General features: G+C 43.3%; 1 protein-coding gene across 1 annotated transcript in view; it reads left to right on the top strand.

Annotated features, from left to right (window-relative positions):
* Positions 1 to 27,277, top strand: part of LDB2 (LIM domain binding 2) — an 892,398-nt gene that overhangs the window by 188,922 nt on the left and 676,199 nt on the right. The window lies entirely within an intron of this gene.

Below are 27,277 nucleotides of genomic sequence, written 5' to 3'. Positions count from 1 at the left end.
TGCCAGGCACTGTACTAAGTGCTGGGTTGGCTACAAGAAAGTCAGGTAGGACACAATCCCTGTCCCACCTGGGCACACAGTCTTAATCCCCATTTTACAGATGAGGGACAGAGAACACAGAGGGATGAGACACAGAGAAGTTAAGTGACTAGCCCAAGGTCACACAGCGGACAAGTGGCAGAGCAGGGATTAGAGTCAAATTCTTCTGACTCCCAAGCCCCTGCTCTATCCACTAGGCCATGCTGCTTCTCAGTAAATTGGAGTCAAATAGCAGTAAATTGATGTGGGGTGTATTATGATGATAATATTTATCATCATATTCAGTCCATACTTCACTTTGCTTCCTGGATCAACTTTTTACAGAAACATTCTGGGCATGTCACCCCCTCCTCAGAAATCCCCAGTGGTTGCCTATCAACCTCCATATCAAACATAAACTCCTCACTATTGGCTTCAAGGCTCTCCATCACGGCATCCCCTCCTACTTCACCTCCCTTCTCTCCTTCTACAGCCCAGCCGGCACCCTCCACTCCTCTGCCGCCGCTAACCTCCTCATTGGGCCTCGTTTTCGCCTGTCCCGCCATCGACCACTGGCCCATGTCATACCTCTGCCCTAGAACGCTCTCTCTCTTCACATCCGCCAATCACACTCCCCCCCCCCGCCAAAGCCCTACTGAAGGCTCACCTCCTCCAAGAAGACTTCCCAGACTATATATGTCCAAGACTGAACTCCTTATCTTCCCTCCCAAACCCTGCCTTCTCCCTGGCTTTCCCATCACTGTTGACGGCACTACCATCCTTCCCATCTCACAAGCCCGCAACCTTGGTGTCATCTTCGACTCCACTCTCTCATTCACCCCTCACATCCAATCTGTCACCAAAACCTGCCGGTCTCACCTCCACAACATTGCCAAGATCCACCTTTTCCTCTCCATCCAAACTGCTACGCTGCTGGTTCAATCTCTCATCCTATCCCGACTGGATTACTGCATCAGCCTCCTCTCCGATCTCCCATCCTCCTGTCTCTTCCCACTTCAATCTATACTTCACGCTGCTGCCCGGATCATCTTTGTGCAGATATGCTCTGGGCATGTTACTCCCTTCCTCAAAAATCTCCAGTGGCTACCAATCAACCTACGCATCAGGCAAAAACTCCTCGCCCTCGGCTTCAAGGCTGTCCATCACCTCGCCCCCTCCTACCTCACCTCCCTTCTCTCCTTCTACAGCCCAGCCCACAACCTCCACGCCTCTGCCGCTAACCTCCTCACTTGGCCTTATTCTCGCCTGTCCCGCCATCGACCCCCAGCCCACGTCCTCCCCCTGGCCTGGAATGCCCTCCCTCCGCACATCCGCCAAGCTAGCTCTCTTCCTCCCTTCAAATCCCTACTGAGAGCTCACCTCCTCCAAGAGGCCTTCCCAGACTGAGCCCCCTCCTTCCTCTCCCCCTCCTCCCCCTCCCCATGCCCCCGCCTTACCTCATTCCCCTCCCCACAGCACCTGTATATATGTTTGTACAGATTCATGACTGTATTTGTTTTACTTGTACATATTTACTATTCTATTCATTTTATTTTGTTAATATGTTTTGTTTTGTTGTCTGTCTCCCCCTTCTAGACTGTGAGCCCGCTGTTGGGTAGGGACCGTCTCTATATGTTGCCATCTTGTACTTCCCAAGCGCTTAGTACAGTGCTCTGCACATAGTAAGCACTCAATAAATACAATTGAATGAATGAATGAATCAATCAATCAATCGTATTTATTGAGCACTTACTGTGTGCAGAGCACTGTACTAAGTACTTGGGAAGTACAAGTTGGCAACATATAGAGACGGTCCCTACCCAACAGTGGGCTCACAGTCTAGAGTCCCAGTGTGAGTCTTCCTCTCATTGTGGGCAGAGAACATGTCTATTAATTCCGTTATATTGCTTTATTCTACTCTCCCATCTGCTTAGAACAGTGCTCTGTACACAGTAAGCATAAACAGTAAGCACTCATTAATATGATATGAATAGTGGCTACATCGAAACCCCTCCCAACCATCTGAAATTTGAGTTACTTGTCTCTTACGGATCATTTTTAGTCCAGAGGCTATCTTTTCTGTCCTGTCTTAGAAAAGGATCAGGTCTGTTAATGACTGTAAATCAGCCGCAGGCTAGAGGCGAAAGATGTTTCTGGCCAAATATTCTACTTTATATGAACTCAGTTTCTTACATGGATAATACAACAGACTATCTTTAAGCACACAGAATCCTGGACTGGCTGTAGGAATTGGTCTCTGGTGAAGGTACTTGTATGAGGAAAAATAATTGATCTCTATTGCACTAATTTGCCATTTTTAGAAAGGGATTTTTAGACGTGTACTTAAACACATTACTACTCTTAGGAAACCACTGGTTTTGGACTAATGCCCCAAACATATTTCAAATTCCATCCTGCTACAATCTCATCCCAGTAATTCTCGCATTATTTCTGAAAGATGAGGAAACACACTGTGGTAGTGACATAATTAATATTCATAGGAGATGATGGTGCCAAGAGAGTTTGTTACTTTTACAATTTGAATTGAAATACAAGAAGGACTAAACTGAGTTTGTGATCATTTCTCCTTGCGAATCACACTTAAAAAAAACATAAACAGGAAAAAATTAATGTCAAAAATTTGACAGTCATTTCCGTAGTCTCTCAAGCCATTCAATGACATGCACCCTCCCTTGCCTTCCATTTCTTCTCTGTCTCTATGCTGTTTTCCCATGTGTTTTTAAAGAGAAAGGATGCTGCTTTTCATTAATTTCTCAGCCTGTTTGGAAATGGTTAATCCAGAGAACAGTTTCCATCAAAACATACATTAAATGGCATCTCTCCCAGAATATTTTTATCCTTGATATTTTTATGACTAATTGAAACAAAAGCCCAAGGAAGCTTAAAGTTAAAAAACATGATATGCTTTATGGTGTTATTTTGCAAAAGGGAGTGAGTGGGATGTGTGTGTGTGTGTGTGTGTGTGTGTGTGTGTGTATTGGTGTGTTGGTATGTGTTCTGTCATTGCTGGGATTTTATATTGGAGTGTTAGCCCGGGAATCGATATTTCAATTAGATTTTGTGGTGGGTTCCAGGTGCCCGTTAGCTGGCAATTTGCTCTTTTTCTTTTGAGGAGGGTCAATGGCTGAGTGATGGGTGTTGACCACTGGACTTTGAGGCAAGTAGACAGCTTTGTATACAATGAAACTAAAATAACTCCACAGTGGGTTGGGCTTGGGTCGCTCTTGTGAGTGTTTTTCAGACTGCTCTTTCTCCCCTGCTGAGCTGTAAGCTCACTGTGGGCAGGAAATGTATCTATTGTATTGTTATATTGTACTCTCCCAAGTGCTTAGTGCAGTGCTCTGCACAGAGTAAACACTCAGTGAATATAACTGACAAACTAGAAGCACTCAAGAGCTATATCAGGCTGGACAGCCTTATGAAAGATCCTGAATTTGGGAAAATTACTATTCAGCCATCAAATGATGACGTTAGCCACCCAGGTCTGGGATTCTATTTGGGTCAAAGGGCATAGTGGAACCCCTATAATTGTCCAAGGTGCCATGGGCATTGGGATCATCTCAGCATAGCTCCACACAATTTAGAGAATCACCCTGACTCTCTGCATCAGCATGGTGTAGTGGATAGACCACAAGCCTGGGACTCTGAAGGCCATGGGTTCTAATCCCAGCTCTGCCATTTGTCTGCTGTGTGACCTTGGACAAGTCACTTCACTTCTCTGGGCCTCAGTTACCATATCTGTAAAATGTGGATTAAGACCGTGAGCCCCAGTGGGACAGGGACTATGTCCAATTCGATTTGCTTGTATCCACCCTAAGCACTTAACAAATACCATAATTATTATCATTATTATTATTGTTACTTCACTCTCCTCCCCTCTCCCTTTATCTCTGTGACTGCCCAGAGTGGACACCTGTGAAGACGAGGAGAGAAGCAAGTCTGTCTGTGTGTACTTCAAGGGGAGGAGGTTATAAACCTGAGAACAGCCCTGCAATGTTGAAACCAAAGAAGGGGGAGCACAAAGGGAAAGAGAGAGGCATGATAGCAGTTGGAGACCAAAACGTTTTTTTAAAAAATAATTATTTTTTGTTATAAATCTGATACCTGAAACAGGAAATGTGTCTTTGGTAGGGTGTGACCTATGAGCCCGTTGTTGTGCAGGGATTGTCTCTATCTGTTGCCAAATTGTACTTTCCAAGTGCTTAATACAGTGCTTTGCGCACAGTAAGCGCTCAAAAAATACAACTGAATTAATGAATAACAGTGACACCTACTACTCTGTTAAGAATCAAGGACTCTTTTTTGCCTCCTCCCTGCTTCACCTGCTCATAGATGGATGATCATGTCTTGGTCCAGGAAATTTAGGTATCTCCTGGGGCCTTCGTATTAATGCCGAGCTCCCGCTCTTCCTTTTCCAGCTCCAACTCCAGTGTGGCATCCCTGACAGGGAGACAGTGTCCTCTGGTCCTGACAAACGTAAACTGAGGCGGGGCAGCTTTAGGCTTTAGGTAGGGAACAAGCACTTGAGCCTACCCTCACCCCAGATTGCCAAACCTTAACTCCATCATGATGCAGGGCATCTTCAGGGTCTACAAGTCTACAACTTCTGGGTTTTTTTTTTATGATATTTGTGTAGCTCCTTCTACAGGCCTAGCACTGTTCCAAGCTCTGGGGTAGGTACAAGATAATAAGAATAATGATCATGATCATAATAATAATGGCATTTGTTAAGGTGATCAGGTTGTCCCACATGATCCCCATTTTATAACGGGCCTAGCACTGTTCTAAGCTCTGGGGTAGGTACGAGATAATAATAATAATAATGATAATTATAATAATAATGGCATTTGTTAAGGTGATCAGGTTGTCCCACATGATCCCCATTTTACAGATGAGGTAGCTGAGGCTCAGAGAAGTTAAGTGACTTCCCCAAAGTCACACAGCAGACACGTGGGGGAGCCAGGATTAGAACCCGTGACCTCTGACTCCCAAGCCCGTGCTTTTTCCACTGAGCCATGCTGCTTCTCTAAGATAATCAGGTAGGACACAGTCCCTGCCCTACATTCAATCGTATTTGTTGAGCACTTACTGTGTGCAGAGCACTGTACTAAGCGCTTGGGAGGTACAAGTTGGCAACATATAGAGACAGTCCCTACCCAACAACGGGCTTACAGCCTAGAAACTCAGAAGTCTACATGTAGCTCAGAGCTTAAATAGGAGGGAGTGAGATTGAATTCCCATTTTATAATAATAATAATGATAATAATGCTATTGGGTAAGTGCCTACTGTGTGTCAAACACTATTTAAGTACTGGAGCAGATACAAGTTAATCAGGTTGGACCCAGTCCCTATCCCACACAGGGCTTACAGTCTTAACCCCCATTTTATAGATGAGGTAACTGAGGCACAGAGAAGTGGAGTGATTTGCCCAAGGTCACACAGCAGTGGTGGAGCAAGGATTAGAATCCCGGTCCTTCTGAGTAATAAAAACATTATTATTATTGCTTTTACTATTATAAAGCGATGCTATAAAGTGATTATAAAGAGAAGCAGCGTGGCTCAATGGAAAGAGCCCGGGCTTTGGAGTCAGAGGTCATGGGTTCAAATCCCGGCTCCAGCAATTGTCAGCTGTGTGACTTGGGCAAGTCACTTCACTTCTCTGTGCCTCAGTTCCTTCATCTGTAAAACGGGGATTAAGACTGTGAGCCCCATGTGGGGCAACCTGATCATCTTGTAACCTCCCCAGCTCTTAGAACAGTCGCTTTGCACGTAGTAAGCGCTTAATAAATGCCATCATTATTTTCATTATATATGCTTCTGAGTCCGAGCCAGGTAAAGGTTTCAGGAAGTGGGCATTCCAATGTGGGAGAGGCAAAGATGTGATTGCAATCAGTCAATCAATCAATCGTATTTATTGAGCGCTTACTGTGTGCAGGTGTCAGGAGATTCAAGAGGCTTCAGTCCTCGACCGCAGCCTTGTCTTCAGTTTGGCCCGGCCTCCAATATGGCCATGGGATCAGCAGGAGCCCAATAAGCAGCTTCCTACTGAGGGAGGCATTTCAAGAGAAAGATTTAGGGGCTTGGAGTCATGGGTCCTTGAGCTCTGAGGTGGACTATCTACTGCCATTCTCAACTAATATCCACTCCTTCCTCTCTCTTCCTCCTGTATGTTGCTGGGCCATTTTCCTGCTGCAGTAGGGCCTGGCATTTGCTGGTTGAGGTTAAGTGGTTAAGTGCCACCTTCCACCCTGTTTTCCCACCCAGTGTGTTCCATGTTGCTTAGAACAAGTTGTGCATAAGGTTCAGGCCGGATAATCCTGAGCAGTGTGGCTTAGCGGATAGCCCACGAACCTGGGAGTCAGAAGGACCTGGGTTCTAATCCCAGTTCCGACGCGTATCTGCTATGTGACCTTGGGCAAGTCACTTCTCTGGGCCTCAGTTACCTCATCTGTAAAATGGGGATTAAGAATATGAGCCCATGTGGGGCAGGGATTGGGTCCAAACTGATTAACTTGTATCTACTTCAGTGCTTAGAACAGTATGTAGTATATAGTAAGCGCTTAAGTAATAATAATAATAATAATGGTGGTATTTGTTAAGTGCTTACTATGTGCAAAGCAATCAATCAATCAATTGTATTTATTGAGCACTTACTGTGTGCAGAGCACTGTACTAAGCGCTTGGGAACTACAAGTTGGCAACATATAGAGACAGTCCCTACCCAACAGTGGGCTCGCAGTCTAGAAGGGGGAGACAAAGAACAAAACAAAACATATTAACAAAATAAAATAAATAGAATAGATGTGTACAAGTAAAATAAATATATAAATAGAGTAATAAATACATATGAACATATATACATGTATACAGGTGCTGTGGGGAAGGGAAGGAGGCATGCCGGGGGGTTTGGAAATGGGGAGGAGGGGGAGAGGAAGGAGGGGGACTGCACTGTTCTAAGCACTGGAGGGGCTACAAGGTGATCAGGTTGTCCCACTTGGGGCTCACAGTCTTAATCCCCATTTTACAGATGAGGTAACTGAGGCACAGAGAAGTTAAGTGGCTTGCCCAAGGTCACACAGCTGACAAGTGGCGGAGCTGGGATTCAAACCCATGACCTCTGACTCCCAAGCCCTCGCTCTTTCCACTGAGCCACGCTGCTATCATTATTATTCATACCTGCCCCCCGACACCTGATCCTGAACTCCCATTTTCTCACCTCTATACAGATGCATCAAAATCCTATTGAGTCCATCAATCAGTGAGGTTTACTCAGCATCTAGTGAATGCAGAGCACTGTACTGTGAGGGAAAGTGCAGCAGAAGTGAAATATTTGTTCCCTGACCACAAGGAGTTTAAAATCTAATGGAAGAGAGAGGCAGAAAAGATTTACTTTATTATTATTATTATGGTATTTGTTAAGCACTTACTATGTGCCAAGCACTGTTCTAAGGACTGGGCAATACAAGATGATCAGGTTGTCCCTTGTGGGGGCTCACAGTCTTAATCCCTTTTAATAGATGAGGTAACTGAGGCACAGAGAAGTTAAGTGACTTGCCCAAAGTCACACAGCAGACAAGTGGTGGAGCCTGGATTTGAACCGATGACCTCTGACTCCAAAGCCCGTGTTCTTTCCACTGAGCCACGCTGCTTCTCAACTGCAGGACGAAAAGCAAATATTAACTAAGTAGAGATGGGCTGTGACCAGCAGTGAATATGCCAGTATAAAATATCCTAATAAATCATTGACTGCACAACTGAATGTACATAAGGGCTGAGGATAAATCTAAATATACAAGTGCTAATGGTGGCTGTTCAGTTGCTGTGAATTAATTGGTAAAGGCTTCCTAGAGGAATTGAGGTTTTAGGGTTCTGACAAGCAGGGGAGCAGAGGGTGAATAGTGAGTTACAAAGTCCTGTGTTGCTCTGGGGATAAAATGCACAGAAATTCCTGAGGTATTTATTAATGTTATTAACACATTAATATTCATTAAGTGCTTACTATGTGACAAGTTAGCCCGGCTAGCTCTGCCTGACCAAACAGCCCTGTCTGATTTTCTAATTTAGCTTTGCTGGACTGGTTCAACAAAGGCTAGAAAGGCTAGAAAATGAAGTTCCCATCGTGAAATTCAACTAATAGTCTCAAGGTGCTCCACAATTAAACATTTGAGCATTTAAAAAAATTCAGCAGGAGGTTACTGCTGGTTTACACCAAGATATTAGAACTGCTTGGCCAACAGAAAGCACGCACTGTTGACCTTTTAAGATATACGTTTACGAGTTCCATTTTCCAAAAAAATTAAAACAAAATGTCTATTGGTTTGTAACATTAACAGCCTTGTGCATCACAGAAGTGCAGTTTAATATCAAGCTTCCGAGGAATCACCCCCAAGCTTAAACATATATTCTTATGAGGCTCTGAGATCATTCATATAAATTACAGCCCATTAAACGAGCTTTGCTTTGTTGTCATTTTTCTCTCCCATTGCAGGGAGAAGAACACTTCATTAAAGCAGAGATTTTGTTTTGAAAAGATTATTCCATTAAGAGAGTTACATTGCTTTGATAGCACATGAGCATCTATTTCTGTACATTACAATCCAAGTTTCAGATACGCTACCTCTTCTAAAATAAATATGCTATTAATAGGTTCCTTCAGCACTCTCCTCCAAGGCGTAGAAAATGAGGAATGAGACTACATTTTGAATTTTCAGCAAGACCGGGGCATCATCAGAAAACTCTTATTTCTCGAAACAACCTGGATTCCTGCAAGTGATCTATTAGTTCAGCAGGATTCATTTTTCAGGCTTCATCCCAAAGCATTAGGCAACTTAAGGTTTTTGAAAGAGAGGAGGAAATGGGTTTGCCTTCTCTGATCAAACTCCCTTCCAACACGTCTAATTAGAAAGATTTCCCGAATGAAAGGAGGGGTTGGGGGGAATACGGAGGCTGAACCGTTCCTTCCTGATCCTATAAAGGACAGTCCCTCTGATAGAGGTCCCTCCCTGTGAGTCACCAGGACAGCTTACAGGACACCCCGAGCAGCTTAGGGTCGGTGGCGGTGTCCTGATAAGTAAACCTAAAAGCCTGGAAATCAGCTCTGGGGAATCCATTTTCTCATCTCAGCCATGCATTAACTCCTGGTGATTGTTTTCATTATTTTAATTAATGGTATGTTTTACTAGGCTATGCTGTATTGTCCTGAGGCAGCTCCAGTGAAGGGTACAGCTGAGTGGAGGGAGAATCGCTTGGGGATTTTTGCTTGCATTTCCACTCACTCCAGCCACAGTTAGTCTCTGTGATAGAGACATCATGGACACTCAGTTACCTCATCTGTAAAATGGGGATTAAGACTGTGAGCCCCCCATGGGACAACCTGATCACTTTCTAACCTCCCCAGCACTTAGAACAGTGCTTTGCACATAGTAAGTGCTTAATAAATGCAATTATTATTATTATTATTATTATTATTATTATTATTATTATTATTATTATTATCATTAGTCCGAGATCTCAGAGCATAATCGCCACTCAAACCCATGCAGGGCATTCTCCAACTATGCAGCCAGGGACTGCTTGATTTGGGCTTGTTTTTACATGGTTTCTGACAGGGGAAAACCAGAGATGCTTTAAAGAGTTTAAGCCTGTTTCATCCAAAGCCCCAAATACGGTGATTGCTTTCCCTTCAATAAAGCAATCACTGACTGTTGCCCACTTGTTCTTCCCAAGCACTTAGTACAGTGCTCTGCACACAGTAAGTGTTCAATAAATATGATTGAATGAATGAATGAATGAAAGCACGAATTGATAAATCATCACCATCAATCGTCATCAATCGTATTTATTGAGCGCTTACTATGTGCAGAGCACAGTACTAAGCGCTTGGGAAGTACAAATTGGCAACATATAGAGACAGTCCCTACCCAACAGTGGGCTCACAGTCTAAAAAGGGGAGACAGAGAACAAAACCAAACATACTAACAAAATAAAATAAATAGAATAGATATGTACAAGTAAAATAAATAAATAAATAAATAGAGTAATAAATATGTACAAACATATATACGTATGTACAGGTGCTGTGGGGAAGGGAAGGAGGCAAGGGGGGGATGGAGAGGGGGACGAGGGGGAGATGTCATGAAGATGTCCACATGCCCTCCCCCAGAGAATGGAGAGCTCTGGAGTTCTGGGTATGGCCAAGGAGCAATTTCACCATTTATTATTATTATTAAGTGAAGTTGAGTCATTTCCAATTCATAGGGACTCCATGGATATGCTTTCTCCAGAACGTCCTGTTCTCTGCCATAATCCGCAACCTTTCTAACGGTTCTTCCATTATCGTCGTTATAGTCTCTATCCATTTAGCTGCTGGTCTGCCTCTTCTACGTTTTCCCTGGACTTTCCCTAGCATTAGTGTATTCTCCAGAGAATCAGTCCTCCTGATTATGTGTCCAAAATATGCTACTCTAAGTCGAGACTTTTGGCCTTCACCATTTATTCTATCGTATTTATTGAGCGTTTACTGAGTGCAGAGCATTGCACTGAGTGCTTAAAAATATGCATCAGAAGCGGAATTTGAATGCAAACCTCCAAAAATGCCTGCAAGCTGAATGTAGTGTCTTAGAACACTCAGCCATCTTGACTGCTTCAGCTATCTACCTCCACTGGAAAGGAATAATAGTAGTATTAGTAGTAGTAATAGTAGAAGACTGAATCTGTAGTCTCTGAAAGGAACATGTCGACTAAGTCTGCTGTATTGTACTCTCCCAAGTCCATAGTACACTGCTCTGCACACAGTAAGCGCTCAGTCTTCTAGACTGTGAGCCCACTGTTGGGTAGGGACCATCTCTATATGTTGCCAACTTGTACTTGCCAAGCGCTTAGTACAGTGCTCTGCACACAGTAAGTGCTCAATAAACACAATTGAATGAATGAATGAATGAATAAATACCACAGATAGATAGTAGTAGTAAGTAGTATGTATGGATTCCTTACTGAGCACAATACATTACACTAAGAACTTGGGAAAATAATAATAATCATTGTTAAATGCTTACTAGATGTTAAGCACTGCTCAAAACATTGGGGTACCCCAATGAATCAGATACAAGTTAATCAGATAGAAGTTAATTAGATTGAACATGGTTCCCTGTTCCACATGGGGCTCAGAGGAAGCACCTGCCCCCAAGATCTTACTCTGTTCTAATCTCTCTTCCCCCCTTGGCAGTCTTTGACTTTGTGGACTACCCCCTTTTCCTGGGAACACTATCTAACTTTATTTTATCTAGGATTGTCCTCACTAAATATTGCTCTTACTTCTCTGGACCCTCCTCCCCAGTCTTCCTCTGGCTCCCACTTAACTTCTGGAGTCAGTGCCTCAAGGCTCAGTTTTGGGTTCCCTTCTCTTCTCCACCAACTTCCCTTCCCTTGGGGAGCTTATCCACTAGGGTGGCTTCAGCAGTCACCTCTCTGTGTTTGGCTCCCAAATCACCCTCACTAAGCACAACCTCACTCCTTCTCTGCAATCTCTCATGTACTCCTGCGTTTTGTAGGTCTCCGCATGGATGCCCAGCCTGCACGTCCACCTCATGTCCCAAATTAAACTCCTGTTCTTCCCTCCCAAGACCGCTCTTCCTTCTACCTTTCCGATCATCATAAACAACACCAACATTCTCTCCGTCTCTCAGGCATTATCCTGGACTCATCTCTCCCCTTCAACCCATATATTCAGATATTCATCAATCTAGATGGCTCTTTCTTCATGGCATCTCCAAAATCCATCCCCAGGTTTCCAAGCAAGTCTAAATGTCAACCTTCCTGGAGAGATGAATAGAGTCAACACTTGTTCTTATGAACTTATTTACATCTTCCTTAACACTCATGCCTATATAGTCACTTTATTTTTGACTTCTGTGGTTGTAAATATTTTTATACAGGCCTCCCTTGTTAGAGTGTAAGCTCCTTGTGGGTAGAGAATGTGTCACTCCATTATTCTGTACTTTCTAAGCATCTAGGACAGTGCCCTGCACCAAGTGGGAGCTGAATGAATGCTACCACAATTGCTAGAACAACAACTGCCTTTCATTTATTCATTTATTCAATTGTATTTATTGAGTGCTTACTGTGAGCAGACCACTGTACTAAGCACTTGGGAAAGTACAATACAGCAATAGAGACAATCCCCGCCCACAGTGAGCTTACAGGCTCGAGGGGAAGAAAAAGATATCAATTCACGTAAACAGACATTCATTCATTCATTCAATCATATTTATTGAGCGCTTACTGTGTGCAATGCACTGTACTAAGCGCTTGGGAAGTACAAGTTGACATCAATATAAATAAATTAAATTACAGATTCATTCATTCATTCATTCAATCGAATGTATTGAGCACTTACTGTGTGTAGAGCACTGTACTAAGTGCTTGGGAAGTACAAGTTGGCAACATATAGAGGTGGTCCCTACCCAACAATGGGCTCACAGTCTAGAAGGGGGAGACAGACAACAAAACAAAGCTAGTGGACAGGTGTCAAAATAGTCAGAACAAATAGAATTAAAGTTAAATGCACATCATTAACAAATAGAATAGTAAATATGTACAAGTAAAATAGAGTAATAAATCTGTACAAACATATATACAGGTGCTGTGGGGAGGGGAAGGAGGTAGGGCGGGGGGATGGGGAGGAGGAGAGGAAAAAGGGGGCTATATATATATACAGATATATTACATAAGTGCTGTGGGGCAGTGAGGGGGGAAGAGCAATGGGAGGAAGTCAGGGCGACACAGAAGGGAGTGGGAGATGAGAAAAAGTTGGGCTTAGTATGGGGAGCCCTTTTGGAGAAGATGTGCCTTCAATAAGGATTTGAAGGGGCAGGGGAGGAATTGTCTGGTGGATTTGAGGAGTGAGGGCATTCCAGGCCAGAGGAAGGATATGGGCCAGGGGTTGGTGGCAAGACAGATCCCCCTTCTAGACTGTGAGCCCGCTGTTGGGTAGGGATCGTCTCTATATGTTGCCAACTTGTACTTCCCAAGCACTTAGTACAGTGCTTTGCACACAGTAAGCGCTCAATAAATACGATTGAATGAATGAATGAATGACAGATGAGATCTAGGCACAGTGAAAAGGTTAGCACCATTCATTCATTCAGTTGTATTCATTGAGCCCTTATTGTGTGCAGAGCACTGTATTGAACACTTGGAATGTACAACTCAGCAATAAAGACAATCTCTCCCCACAATGGGCTTACAATCTAGAAGGGGGGAGACAGATATCAAAACAAGTAAACAGGTATGAAGCAGAGAAGCAGCATGCCTCAGTGGAAAGAGCATGGGCTTTGGGGTCAGAGGTCATGGGTTCAAATCCTAGCTCTGCCAATTGTCAGCTGTGTGACTTTGGGCAAGTCACTTCACTTCTCTGGGCCTCAGTTACCTCATCTGTAAAATGGGGATTAAGACTGTGAGCCCCCTGTGGGACAACCCGATCACCTTGTAACCTCCCCAGTGCTTAGAACAGTGCTTTCCACATAGTAAGTGCTTAATAAATGCCATTATTATTATTATTAATGGAATCAATAAAAATAAACTGAACTTTAGCTATGTACTTATGTACACAAGTGCTATGGGGTGGGGAGGTGGAGTAGAGCAAAGGGAGCAAGTCAAGGAGATGGGGAAGGGGGAGCTGAGGAAAAGGGGGCTTAGTCTGGGAAGGCCTCATGGAGGAGGTGAGCCTTCAGTAGGGCTTTGAAGGGGGGAAGTGTGATTGTATGGCAGATTTGAGGAGGGAGGACATTCCAGGCCAGAGGTAGGATGTGGACTGGGGTCAATGGTGGGACAGGGAGAATGAGTCATAGTGAGAAGGTTAGGAGCAGAGGAGCAGAGTGTGTGGGCTGGGATGGAGAAGAAGAGAAGGGAGGTGAGGTAGGAGGGGGCAAGGGGATGGAGAGCTTTGAAGCCAATAGTGAGGAGTTTTTGCTTGATACAGAGGTTGATAGGCAACCACTGGAGATATGTTAGGCTTGGGGCTTACATGCCCAGAACATTTCTGTAGAAAGCCTGGGAAGCAGAGTGAAGTAAGGACTCAAGTGGGGAGACAGGAGGTTGAGAGGTCATAAGGATGCTGATGCAGTAATCCGGTCAGAATAAAATGAGTGATTGGAGAGTGCAGGCTGGGTTATAGAAGGAGAGAAGGGAGGTGACGTAGGAGGAGGCATGGTGATGGAGAGCTTTAAGCCAGCAGTGAGGAGTTTTTGTTTGATAAGGAGGTAATAATAATAACGGCATTTGGTAAGCGCTTATTATGTGCAAAGCACTGTTCTAAGCGCTAGGGGAATACAAGGTGATCAGGCTGTCCCACGTGGGGCTCACAGTCATCATCCCCATTTTACAGATGAGGTCACTGAGGCTCCGAGAAGTTAAGTGACTTCCCTGGAGATTTTTGAGGAGGGGGATGACATGTCCTGAACGTTTCTGTAGAAAGATTATCTGGGCAGCCGAGTGAAGTGTCTACTGGAATGAGGAGAGGCAGGAGGTTGGGAGATCGGAAAAGAGGCTAATGCAGTAATCTAGGCGGGAATAGGATGAGTGATTGTACTAACCTAGAAATGGTTTGGATGGAGAGGAAAGGGTGGATTTTAGCGATGTTGTTTAGGTGAGACTGATAGGATTTGGTGATGGACTGGATATAAAGGTTGAATTCATTCATTCATTCAGTCTGTCGTATTTATTGAGTGCTTACTGTGTGCAGAGCACTGCACTAAGCGCTTGGGAAGTACAAGTTGGCAACATATAATAATGAGAAGCAGCGTGGCTCAGTGGAAAGAGTATGGGCTTGGGAGTCAGAGGTCATGGGTTCAAACCCCAGCTCCGCCACTTGTCACCTGTGTGACTTTGGGCAAGTCACTTAACTTCTCTGTGCCTCAGTTACCTCATCTGTAAAACGGGGATTAAGACTGTGAGCCCCACATGGGACAACCTGATCACTTTGTATTCTCCCCAGTGCTTAGAACAGTGCTTTGCACATAGTAAGTGCTTAACAAATGCCAAAATTAGTAGTAGTAGTAGTAGTAGTAGTAGTAGTAGTAGTAGTAGTAGTAGTAGTATATAATGAATGAGGGAGCAGCATCAAGGATAATGCCAAGATTACGGGCTTGTGAGACGGGAAGAATGATCCTGCCATCTACAGTGGCAGGAAAGTCCAGGAGAGGACAGGGTTTGGGAGGGAAGATAAGTAGCTCTGTTAGGGACATGTTAAGTTAGAGATGATGGGAGGACATCCAAGTAGAGATGTCTTGAAGGCAGAAGGAGATGTGAGCCTGGAGAGAGGGAGTACTGTAAATCCTTCCTCCTCCTCCCCATCTAGGGCACTATATAGATAGCCCCTCATATCTGGAAATTATTCTTTCCTCCATCCCACCCAGCTAAAATTCATTTCTCCTCATCATAAGATCAGTGAGGAAAAGAAGCATCCTCCGTGTGATAACCTAAGCACCATCTATTCTCATTGGCCCTATTTTCTATCTCGTTTATGATTTCTGCTAGAATCCTGCTCAGTCCAGGACTTGGGTCAGCATTGGTCGTGATTTGCTTGTGGCCTGGTTGGGAGTTTATGAAGAAGCCCTCCTAGCCCTGGTCGGGGTGCACCTCTGAGCTCCCGGTGAACTCCACTTGAGGCATTTTGTGGCAGGCATCCCTGGATGGGATGGAATCAGACTAGCAGTGTGTTGTGAAGTTCAACCAGAATTGATAACTGGGGGCTAAAACCTAGGGTCTGCTTTCTGGCTCGTGAGGAATTAATTGCCCATGTGAAGATTGCCCTTAGGCTTCTGGAATTACGAAACCTAGTAATCCAAGGGAATGATTAAGTATCATTATTAATTATTATTACTTGTCATGATTAATTATCATATTATCACACAGTATGTAATTATAATAATTATGTGTGTGTGTGCTGGCCATAATAATAATAACTGTGATATTTGTTAAGCACTTACAATGTGTCAAGCACTATTCTAAGTGCTGGGGTAGATACAAGGTTGTACGTGGTCCCTATCCCACAGTCCTAATCCCCATTTTACAAATGAGATACCTGAGGCACAGAGAAGTTAAGTGACATGCTGTAGGTCCCACAGCAGATGAGCTGCAGAGCCAGGATTAGAACCCAGATCCTTCTGACTCCCAGTCCCATGCCCTAACCACTAGGTCATTCAATCAAGGGTTTGGGAAGTACGATATAACAGAGTTGGTAAACAAGTTCCCTGCCCACAATGATCTTACAGTCTGGGGGTGAGACAGACATTAATATAAATAAACCAAGTCTGATATGTATATAAGTACTGTGAAGCTGAGAGAGGTGTGAATAAATGGCGTATTGATAGAGGGGAAGTGAAATGGCTCTCAACATTGATAAAAAAATTGAAAAGTTATACCCATAGTTTGAGAGAAAAGAGAATGAGTCCCCCCTCCATTGCCCCCGTCTTACCTCCTTCCCTTCCCCACAGCACCTGTATATATGTATATATGTTTGTACATATTTATTACTCTATTTATTTATTTATTTTACTTGTACATATCTATTCTATTTATTTTATTTTGTTAATATGTTTGGTTTTGTTCTCTGTCTCCCCCTTCTAGACTGTGAGCCCACTGTTGGGCAGGGACTGTCTCTATATGTTGCCAACTTGTACTTCCCAAGTGCTTAGTACAGTGCTCTGCACACAGTAAGTGCTCAATAAATACGATTGATTGATTAAAGAGAGAAAGAAAGGAAAGAAAGAAAGGAAAGAAAGGAAGAAAGGAAAGAAAGGAAGAAAGAAAAGAAAGGAAGAAAGAAAGAAAGAAAAGAAAGAAAGGAAGAAAAAGAAAGGAAGGAAGGAAGGAAGGAAGGAAGGAAGGAAGGAAGGAAGAAAAAGAAAGAAAGAAAGAATGAAAGAAAGAAAGAAAAAGAGAGAAAGAGAAAGAAAGAAAGAAAGAAAGAAAGAAAGAAAGAAAGAAAGAAAGAGAGAGATGCATCTGTGTAATCTATAGGACATTTCCAGTTTCAGTCTTTACATGAAAATGCAAATCATGAATGGAATATTGAAGAAAATGTGTTGGAACTATTTAGATACAACTTTTGCACCTGGGCATAGGAAACTTTCTTCTAGGTTTCTAGGTACGTAACAGCCGCAGTGCTTAGTGGCTCTTACCAATGGTAACTGAATTTAGGGATGGGTGGTGCCTTAACCCTCAGGGAAATCCACATGAGGTTTATAAACATTCTTAAAAACCAGCAAGAAACACGGTGTATGTTCTCTTAGGAATGCTTCCAGCTCAACTGTGAGAACCTTAACTTGGCATGACCAGTCTTAGGAGTGCTTTAATTCACTCCCTTAAAAATGTGTTACAGGAGGATTTAGATTAAGAGGAGAAGCAGAGAAGCAGAAGAAGCAGAGAAGCAGTGTGGCTCAGTGGATAGAGCACGGGCTTTGGAGTCAGAGGTCATGGGTTCAAATCCCGGCTCTGCCAATTGTCAGCTGTGTGACTTTGGGCAAGTCACTTAACTTCTCTGTGCCTCAGTTACCTCATTTGTAAAATGGGGATTAAGACTGTGAGCCCCACATGGGAAAACCTGATCACCTTGTAACTTCCTCAGCACTTAGAACAGTGCTTTGCACATAGTAAGCATTTAATAAATGCCATCATTATTATTATTATGTTCTCTGTATGATTTTACAGCATCTAAGGCTAGCCAGCACTTTGGACATTGATTTTCTCTGCAGTACAATATCAACACATAGGAAATGTCTTTCCATCAGTAAATAACAGGAACAGAAGAATATTTGGTTTAAATATTTATAAAGCATTGTCACATAGGCTGGAAGGGAAAAAAATATTCTTTTCACCTCTTCATAAAGTTTCTTCTCACCTTTTCTGGTTTATACATACTTTGTTTGAACTGTACCAGCATCCAGAGGAGGGGTAGGAGCTAACTTATTATATGTGGGAACAGCACAATTGTATCTTCAGAAATTGAAGAGCTGCAGGAGGCAAGGAGCAGGGGGCTATGGGGGAGAACCCAGAAGCACCTCTTGAACTGTCAGTTATAAGTATGAAGACCTTGTAAATGAAGGGTGAGGTAATTTATAGAAGCTGGGACTAGAACCAAGGACTTCTGACCCCCAGTCCAGTCCATTTTCCACTAGATGTTCATTCTCCTCACGTGCCCCACTCAGCATGGCCGTGGAATAGTTTTGGTATTAATGATTAGGAATAATTTGGCATAGCTGTTCATGGACCAATAAGGTTAGGCCACCAGAAAAGGGGTTTCTTTCCATTTGCAAGCAAATATCTAATTCTAGGTATTTCCTCACCATTCGATTGCAAGCTTTAAATACTTAGGAAGAATTATCACGTAGGCCGACTGGAAAAATGTATTTCTTTCACATCTTCACAGTCTGAGGTAGGGAGAGAATAGGTGTATAACACTCATTTTACCTAATAGAAAATTGAGGCACAGGTGAATTAAGTGACTAACCCAAGCTGGCACAGCAGGGCATTTTCTGTATCTCTCTTTGAGTTAAAATCTATGTTCTTAAATCTTTCAGAGTTATTGACCCATCTATGCTTTGGGCAGGCTTCGTTTCTCCTCTCTGACATTACTTCATCTCCTCCTAGTCCTCTCCAATACCACACCAAAACAGACCAGATATTGGCATTTTGCCTTACAGCCAAACCCCTTGCCACCTGATCCTCCATTTTAAAGCATCACCCTGCAATTTCCAGCCCCTTGCCCCGTTCCCAAAAACAAATATTCGTTCAGCAGGTGTGATATCACTACATTCCCAAGACCCCACCTCACTTTAGGTATCTTGGCCATTTACCTCCTTTATAAACAAACAATCAATCTCTCTCTCCCTCTCTCCCCAACCCCCCTTTTAACATAGACAACTACCTGGAGGCTGGGAATACACAAATGGCCTTGCTTTGGCCATTAAGCCAGCTATTATCTATTTAAGAGGCTGATTATGGTACTGCCTAAAAGCACAGTTCAAAGACCATACAGATGATGTGTTCTCAGAATATTAGCACAAGAATATGAAGGCCCCAAAACATTCAGCCAGCCTAACACAGGTAGTATGAAAATTCCATCTAAGGAAATCTTTCTTGTTCTTATTTTCAATTTTCCCTCTCCCCTGAGGCCTTATTCTAGAGTTCTGTGGAAATATTCCAGGGAGAAGCCCCCCACGCACCCCTCCCACACCTAACATCAGTTTTGAAGTAGAGTAGCAGAGAAAAGGTTCATTGTATTATTGAGAAGATAAATACCTCAATTGATTTGGTCCATAAACTATCCAGAATCATTCTCTGCCTAGTCATTAAAGAACACTATAAAATGCATGGGATGTGGGGACCATTCAAGGAATCTGATTGGTTAAACCTCTTAGCAGTGCCCAGTATGTGCCAATTGTAACTGTATCACCCATAAAAAAACGAGTTGCCTTTTTTTTCCCTTCATTTTAAGTTTATGATAGCAGTAATGACCTTGGTGCAGGGCATTTCCTGAAGATTAATGACTGACTGGGCTTAATGGCCCTCAGCTGCCCCCTTGGGCTGGCTATCAACTCCTCCCAGCTGGTCATTAATCCCCAGAAAATGCCCTGTGTCTCAATCATTATGGCTTAGGTATGGCAGTATTTGTCAAACCTGGTGGAGATTGGTTTCTGAATTGTGATTTGTGGATTCTTAGAACTGCCATGTCAGTATCGACATCTTCTAGGAAGACAGGTTCATAACTTATATCAGCTGTGCTTATTGACACATTTGAAGAGTGACTCACAGCTGTTCCCCAAAATGCTGCATTGTCACTTTATGGTTGGAAAGAGTTTTATTACTGATTTCTGTCTCACTTTGTGGAATTCCCTTTCTGGCAAACCTGGTAGCTTATTTATTGGAATGCCAGACAAAAAAGGGATTATCTCAAGGTGTCTTTACTGTTCAAAAGTAGGAGGAGGAGGAGTTGTTGAAAGTCCAACGAATGAAGTGGGTGCTTGGGATATACAGAATAAGAAGTGACTTGTTCTCTCCTCACAAGGTGTTTTCACTCTAACGGGGGAGACAACATAAAAATATTTACAGGAGCAGTAATTGAATTCACATTTGACTAGACATATATGGAGGAGTGCTGACGAAGAGAATGAACAAGTTGATAAGTGCCCAGAGTTGGTTGATAAATGTGTACAGTTCAGGTGCAGGGGAATTAATTAGGGAAGACTTGGTGGAAGAGTTGGGGTTTTGAAAGTGGGGAGACCTGTGATGTGTCAGATTTGGAAAGCAAGGGAATTCCAAGCCAGGGGAACAGTGTGGAAGAGGAGGTGTAAGCAGGAGATATTATTTTTACCACGCTGCTTGATAAATATATCTAGACAGACCATCATACTTCAAGATGCTTTGCAGGTGATACTCTGACTTAGGGGTATAAATAGGGCTCAAGTCACCAATATTTGAGCATACTTCTCTCCCTACTGTGATTACCTGAGATCATGCTCCTTTGGAGCTGTGAAGTTGTTGCTTTTCAAATTTGCTCTCTGCAACTCTGCTTTACCTCACAGGTGGGGGACAACTTAAAGAAATCAATCCCATTTTTATTGCTATATGTCAAGTCAGCTAACCTCGGTGATTGTTTTCCAGCATTGCACTTTTGCACCTGAACTACTTGAAACTGGGCTTCAGGATATCATTCAAATATGTCTTCTGGTACTATCCATGGTCAGCTACTGATAACCATGATGGAGCCTCCAATCTGAAACAACGGATGGCCCTGACAACTCAGGACCAAGAATTTGCCCGAAGGAACTGATTTTAGTGCTAGTGGTTTATACAATGGCACTCTCTTCCCCATCAGTCAAGTTCCTTCATTAACACATCTCATCTGGTTAAATGATCCTATGGTCAAGCACCATGCAGCAGTTCCTGCTGCATTGCTGGCTCCTGTTTGGACTTTTAATGCCCCTGGAGATATTTCTCAGACTCTCCTACTTGTTAAATGTTTACTAAGAACTAAAATGCTAGATCAAGTTGGTCATAGTTACTGTCCCACATGGGGCACACAGTCCACGTAGGAGGGAGGACAGGCTTTGGATCCACATTTTTCCAGATGGAGAAACTGAGGCCCAGAGAAGTTGAGTGACTTGCCCAAGATCATACAGCAAGCAAGTTGCTGAGCCAGAATTAGAATCCAGGTCCTCTGACACATAGGTAAAGTCATTTAGTCAATAAATGTTAAAACTGTATCATCGCTGGGGATGCTCAAGGTATCGGCTGTAATTTTTGTTGTTGTTCTTGATTAGAAGGAATTTATGTGAAATCAAAAATGAACGAACAAACAAAAAAAACCCATTTGTCATTCAATCAATCAATCATATTTATTGAGCACTTACTGTGTGCAGAACACTGTACTAAGTGCTTGGGAGGTACAAGTCGGCAACACATAGAGACAGTCCCTACCCAACAGCGGGCTCACAGTCTAGAAGGGGGAGACAGAGAACAAAACCAAACAAACAAAATAAAATAAATGGAATAGATATGTACAAGTAAGATAAATAAATAAATAAATAGAGTAATAAATATGTACAAACATATATACATATATACAGGTGCTGTGGGGAAGGGAAGGAGGTAAGATGGGGGGGATGGAGAGGGGGACGAGGGGGAAAGGAAGGAAGGGGCTCAGTCTGGAAAGGCCTCCTGGAGGAGGTGAGCTCTCAGTAGGGCCTTGAAGGGAGGAAGAGAGCTAGTTTGGCGGATGGGCAGAGGGAGGGCATTCCAGGCCCGGGAGATGACATGGGCCGGGGGTCGATGGTGGGACAGGCGAGAACGAGGCACGGGGAGGAGATTAGCGGCAGAGGAGCAGAGGGTATGGGGTGGGCTGTAGAAGGAGAGAAGGGAGGTGAGGTAGGAGGGGGCAAGGTGATGGACAGCCTTGAAGCCGAGGGTGAGGAGTTTCTGCCTGATGTGCAGATTAATTGGTAGCTACTGGAGATTTTTGAGGAGGGGAGTAACATACCCAAAGCGTTTCTGGGCAAAGACAATCCGGGCAGCGGCATGAAGTATGGATTGAAGTGGGGAGAGACACGAGGATGGGAGATCAGAGAGAAGGCTGATGCAGTAGTCCAGACGGGATAGGATGAGAGCTTGAACAAGCAGGGTAGTGGTTTGGATGGAGAGGAAAGGGCGGATCTTGGCAATGTTGCGGAGCTGAGACCGGCAGGTTTTGGTGACGGCTTGGATGTGAGGGGTGAACGAGAGAGCGGAGTCGAGGATGACACCAAGTTTGCGGGCTTGTGAGACGGGAAGGATGGTAGTGCTGTCAACAGTGATGGGAAAGTCAGGGAGAGGGCAGGGTTTGGGAGGGAAGACAAGGAGTTCAGTCTTGGACATGTTGAGTTTTAGGTGGCGGGCAGACATCCAGATGGAGATGTCCTGAAGGCAGGAGGAGACGCGAGCCTGGAGGGAGGGGGAGAGAGCAGGGGCAGAGATGTAGATCTGGGTGTCATCAGTGTAGAGGTGATAGTTGAAGCGTGGGAGTGAATGAGGTCACCAAGGGAGTGAGTGTAGATCAAGAACAGAAGGGGACCAAGCACTGAACCTTGGGGAACCCCCACATGGTTGTCAACAGGGTTGGACCATCCCATTAGGCAAACTTCCATATTGCTGGGTCATATAGTCTCAAAGGCTGGACTGTTCTCCAGGAGAGTCCAACCCCCTTTGTTAGTAGTAACTGAAGTTCTCTTCTCTGCAGTAGCCTTCTGGTAGTTGTAGGTCTTAAATATGTCTCAGTATTCCATGAAAATACATTTTCTGATGAAGACCTGTCTGACCCATAATTTTCTCACTTGGGCCCGAACTCCGTATCCCCACTGACAGTTCCAAGGTCAAGGTATAGTTTGGCATTTACTACTTAATACAAGAGGTGTATTTCATTTGCTTGCAAATAGCCACTGTATTTTACCTTTATTTTCATGAAACCATGACAAATGATTTTACTTCTCAGTGCCGTTTCACTATAAATTAAGTAAACCATGAGGGTTAAAGAAAATGATCTTCGAAAGTTTAAATTGTTCCTCATTATCACTTCTTTCTCCCATAGCACTTAGGTGCTGATCTTTACATTCTGTTTCTTCCCTTTCCAGTAATTTATCTATTTATTGTCTCTCGCTCTCTCTCCCATTAGATTGGAAGCTCCTTGAGGGCAGAGACCACGTCTACCTCTGTTATACTCTCCCAAATACTTAGTAGAGTGCTTAGCTCAATAACTACCATTGATTGATTTATCACGTCAATTCATTTGGGATATCAATTCCCCATCCATCTGACCCCACAACAGGGAAGAAGTTGGAACTCTGGAATTTGTGCCCACTTAAATGACAGAATAAAATGTAAAAAAAGCAAATTGCTTTCTGAACATTCTTAAATGCATAGGACTTGGGGTGTCATCAATATTTAAAATGTAAATAAAATAGTTCTTTAAAAATGAAAATCACTTAAAACATAGTGCTGCCTGAATGTCAAGGAGCCATTATGTTTAATAGCATTTTTTAAACTATTCAAGTTGAGTGGTTACTTTTTATTTTGCATTTAGACACTCATGGGAGACATTTATTTAGTCTTGTACTCTACAAATAGTGATGCTGTTAGGAAAGGTTCTCATTTTGAATAATAGCCTCATTTAAAGGATATATCTTAGTATAATATCTTCTAGAGGAATGAAAATCTGCAGACTTTCAAGCTTGCAAAAGAAAAGAGGTCCTTTAAAACTTAGGTAGTGAAAGTATGAAAACCCGAAGCCAAGCATAGATAAAATTTGAAATACCGTGCATCTGTTTGTGCATCTTTCGTGCTCCTCATGGTCAATGAGAATATCAAAAGGGAAGAAGAAATATCCTTAAATACTCTCATGAACAGATTTAGGGTCTGATACAGCAAAACCCACAGGGAAAACAAGTTAAATATATTATTTCCTATACTACAAGTATCTCGAGTATACTACAAGTATACTACAAGTATCTCAATCTTTTTAGATTACCTTTGTAGTTTTACTTATTAAAAATATATATTTCTGCCAACATGACAGCAGGTTTCAATTATCTTCTTTTGCTCAGGTAACATTGTCAATCGATCAGTGTGGCTCAGTGGAAAGAGCAGGGGCTTGGGAGTCAGAGGTCATGGGTTCAAATCTTGGCTCCACCAATTGTCAGCTGTGTGACTTTGGGCAAGTCACTTCACTTCTCTGTGCTTCAGTTACCTCATCTGTAAAGTGGGGATTAAGACTGGGAGCCCCACGTGGGACAACTTGATCACCTTGTATCGCCTCCAGCACTTAGAACAGTGCTTTATTTATTCAATAGTATTTATTGAGCGCTTACTGTGTGCAGGGCACTGTACTAAGCACTTGTAAAGTACAATTTGGCAACAGACAGAGACAATCCCTACCCAACAACGGGCTCACAGTCCAGAAGGAGGAGACAGACAACAAAATAAAACAAGTTGACAGGCATCAATGCTATCAAAATAAATGAATAGAATTAGAGTTATATACATAATGATGGGGAGACTGAGGCCCAGGAAGGTTAAGTTCATTCATTCATTGTCATATTTTTTGAGAGCTTACTGTGTGCAGGGCGCTGTACTAAGCACTTGGAAAGTACAATTCGGCAACAGACACCTAGTAAGTGCTTAACAAATGCCATTATTATTATTAGTAGTAGTAGTATTGTTATCAAGCAATCAGTAGCATTTACTGAGCACTTACTGTGCTGAGCACTGTTCGAGGTGTGAGGGAGAGAACAATGACGTAGAGTTGATAGACAGGTTCCCTTGCCCACGACAAGGGAAGAGTCACTTTGCAACTCAATCCTCCTGAAGGAAAGTGGATCAAGAAGGGGTTATCCTCTCTTTGGCACAAAAGATTTATTTTACTTCTGTTATTGTGGGGTCGTTTATACAGCATAGAGAAGCAGTGTGGTCTTGTGGAAAGAGCCTTGGCCAAGGTATCAGAAAACCTGGGTTCTAATCCCAGGTCTACCACCCGTGAGTTGTGTGTTCTTGGGTAAGTCACTTCCTCATCTGTAAAATGGGTAGTGCTAACCTTCTCACTGTGCCTTCGATCTTGCCTGTCTCGCTGCCAACCAATAGCCCACGTCCTGCCTCTGGCCTGGAACGCCCTTCCTCCCACACTCTTCATTCATTCAATCATATTTATTGAGCACTTACTGTGTGCAGAGCACTGTGCTAAGCACTTGGGAACTACAAGTTGGCACACTTCAAAGCCTTACTGAAGGCACATTTCCTCCAAGATGCTTTCCCAGACTAATTTCCACTTTTCCTCATCTCTTCTTCTAGTTAGCCCTGACTTGATCCCTTTGCTCTTCCCCGCTCCCAGTCCCAAAGAACCTACGTGTAAATATGTCATTTTATTTATTTGTATTGATGTCTGTCTTCCCTAATCTAGACTGTGAGCTTGCCGTGGGCAGGGAATGTCACTGTTTATTGTTATATTGTACTTTCCCAAGCACTTAGTATAATGCTCTGCACACAGAAAGTGCTCAATAAATATGATTGACTGAATGAATGAATAAATCCTACTCCCTGACACTTAAACTGTGAGCCCCATGTGGGGCAGGGACTGTTTCAAATCTGATAATCCTAAATCTGTCCCAGCGCTTACTGCAGTGTGTGACACATAGGAAGCACTTGGCAAGTTGCCATTTAAAAAAAAAGAAAAAGGGCTCTCAGCCCTGCACCTCCTGAAGCAGCATGGCTCAGTGGAAAGAGCCCAGGCTTTGGAGTCGAAGGTCATGGGTTCAAATTTTGGCTCTACCACTTTTCTTCATTCATTCATTCTATCATATTTATTGAGTGCTTACTGTGTGCAGAGCACTGTACTAAGCGCTTGGGAAGTACAAGTTGGCAACATATAGAGATGGTCCCTACCCAACTGCGGGCCCACAGTCTAGAAGGGGGAGACAGACAACAAAACAAAACATATTAACAAAATAAAATTAATAGAATAAATATGTAGAAGTAAAATAAATACAGTAATAAATATGTACAAACATATATACATATATACAGGTGCTGTGGGGAGGGGAAGGATGTAAGGCAGGGGGGTGTGGAGGGGGAGTGGGGGAGAGGAAGGAGGGGGCTCAGTCTGGGAAGGCCTCCTGGAGGAGGTGAGCTCTCAGTAGGGCTTTGAAGGGAGGAAGAGAGCTAGCTTGGCGGATGGATGTGCAGAGGGAAGGCATTCCAGGCCAGGGGGAGGATGTGACACAGGGGTCGACGGCAGGACAGGTGAGAATGATGCACAGTGACGAGATTAGTGGCAGAGGAGTGGAGGGTGTGGGCTGGGCTGTAGAAGGAGAGAAGGGAGGTGAGATAGGAGGGGGTGAGGTGATGGACAGCCTTGAAGCCGAGGGTGAGGAGTTTTTGCCTGATGCGTAGGTTGATTGGTAGCCACTGGAGATTTTTGATTGTGTGACTTTGGGCAAGTTACTTAACTTCTCTGGGCCTCAGTTACCTCATCTGTAAAATGGGGATGAAGACTGTGAGCCCCACGTGGGACAACCTGATCACCTTGTATCCCCCCAGCGCTTAGAACAGTGCTTTGTACAAAGTAAGTGCTTACTAAATGCCATTATTAAAAAAATGCTCAAAAGCATGAAGCAATGTAAAGGACAGATACTAGGTAAGGGACTGTGTTGTTCAGGGATTGAGAAGCAAGAAAAGCATCTGGTGTTGGGTTGTGCAGGGAGTGTTCTGGGGATAGACTGAAGCTAAAACTTACAACATTAAATACTAGGATAGCAATGGTACCTCTAATGGAACACCTTTATTTTGAGAACCTTACAATTCCTATGCAGGGTTCAATGCATTAGTTGAACCTATTACCAAATGGAATTTGCACAGCAAACTCCCATATCACAGGTCAGAAAAAAGACTCACATCTGAGTATCTGCATAAGACTTCCGCTGGTGCAAATGAAAAACTTACATGAATGGCTCCAGGGAGTTATAAGCCACCAGCTATCTACACAACAATCTTCTCATCCTTGTTTAATCTCAAATTGAAGTTGATATTGCCTGGATGGTCAGAATCAAAGTCAGTACTAGTCTATAGGTTTCGTTTAGCCACAGTTCCATACATACTTAAATTCCAAAGGGGAAAGGAAATGTGTGTGTTTAAATTTGTGAAGTAAATCAATTGGTGATA

This window comes from Tachyglossus aculeatus, chromosome 4 (genome assembly GCF_015852505.1).
Source record: "Tachyglossus aculeatus isolate mTacAcu1 chromosome 4, mTacAcu1.pri, whole genome shotgun sequence".
Lineage (NCBI taxonomy): Eukaryota > Metazoa > Chordata > Mammalia > Monotremata > Tachyglossidae > Tachyglossus > Tachyglossus aculeatus.
This window is presented reverse-complemented; position numbering and strand designations above follow the sequence as displayed.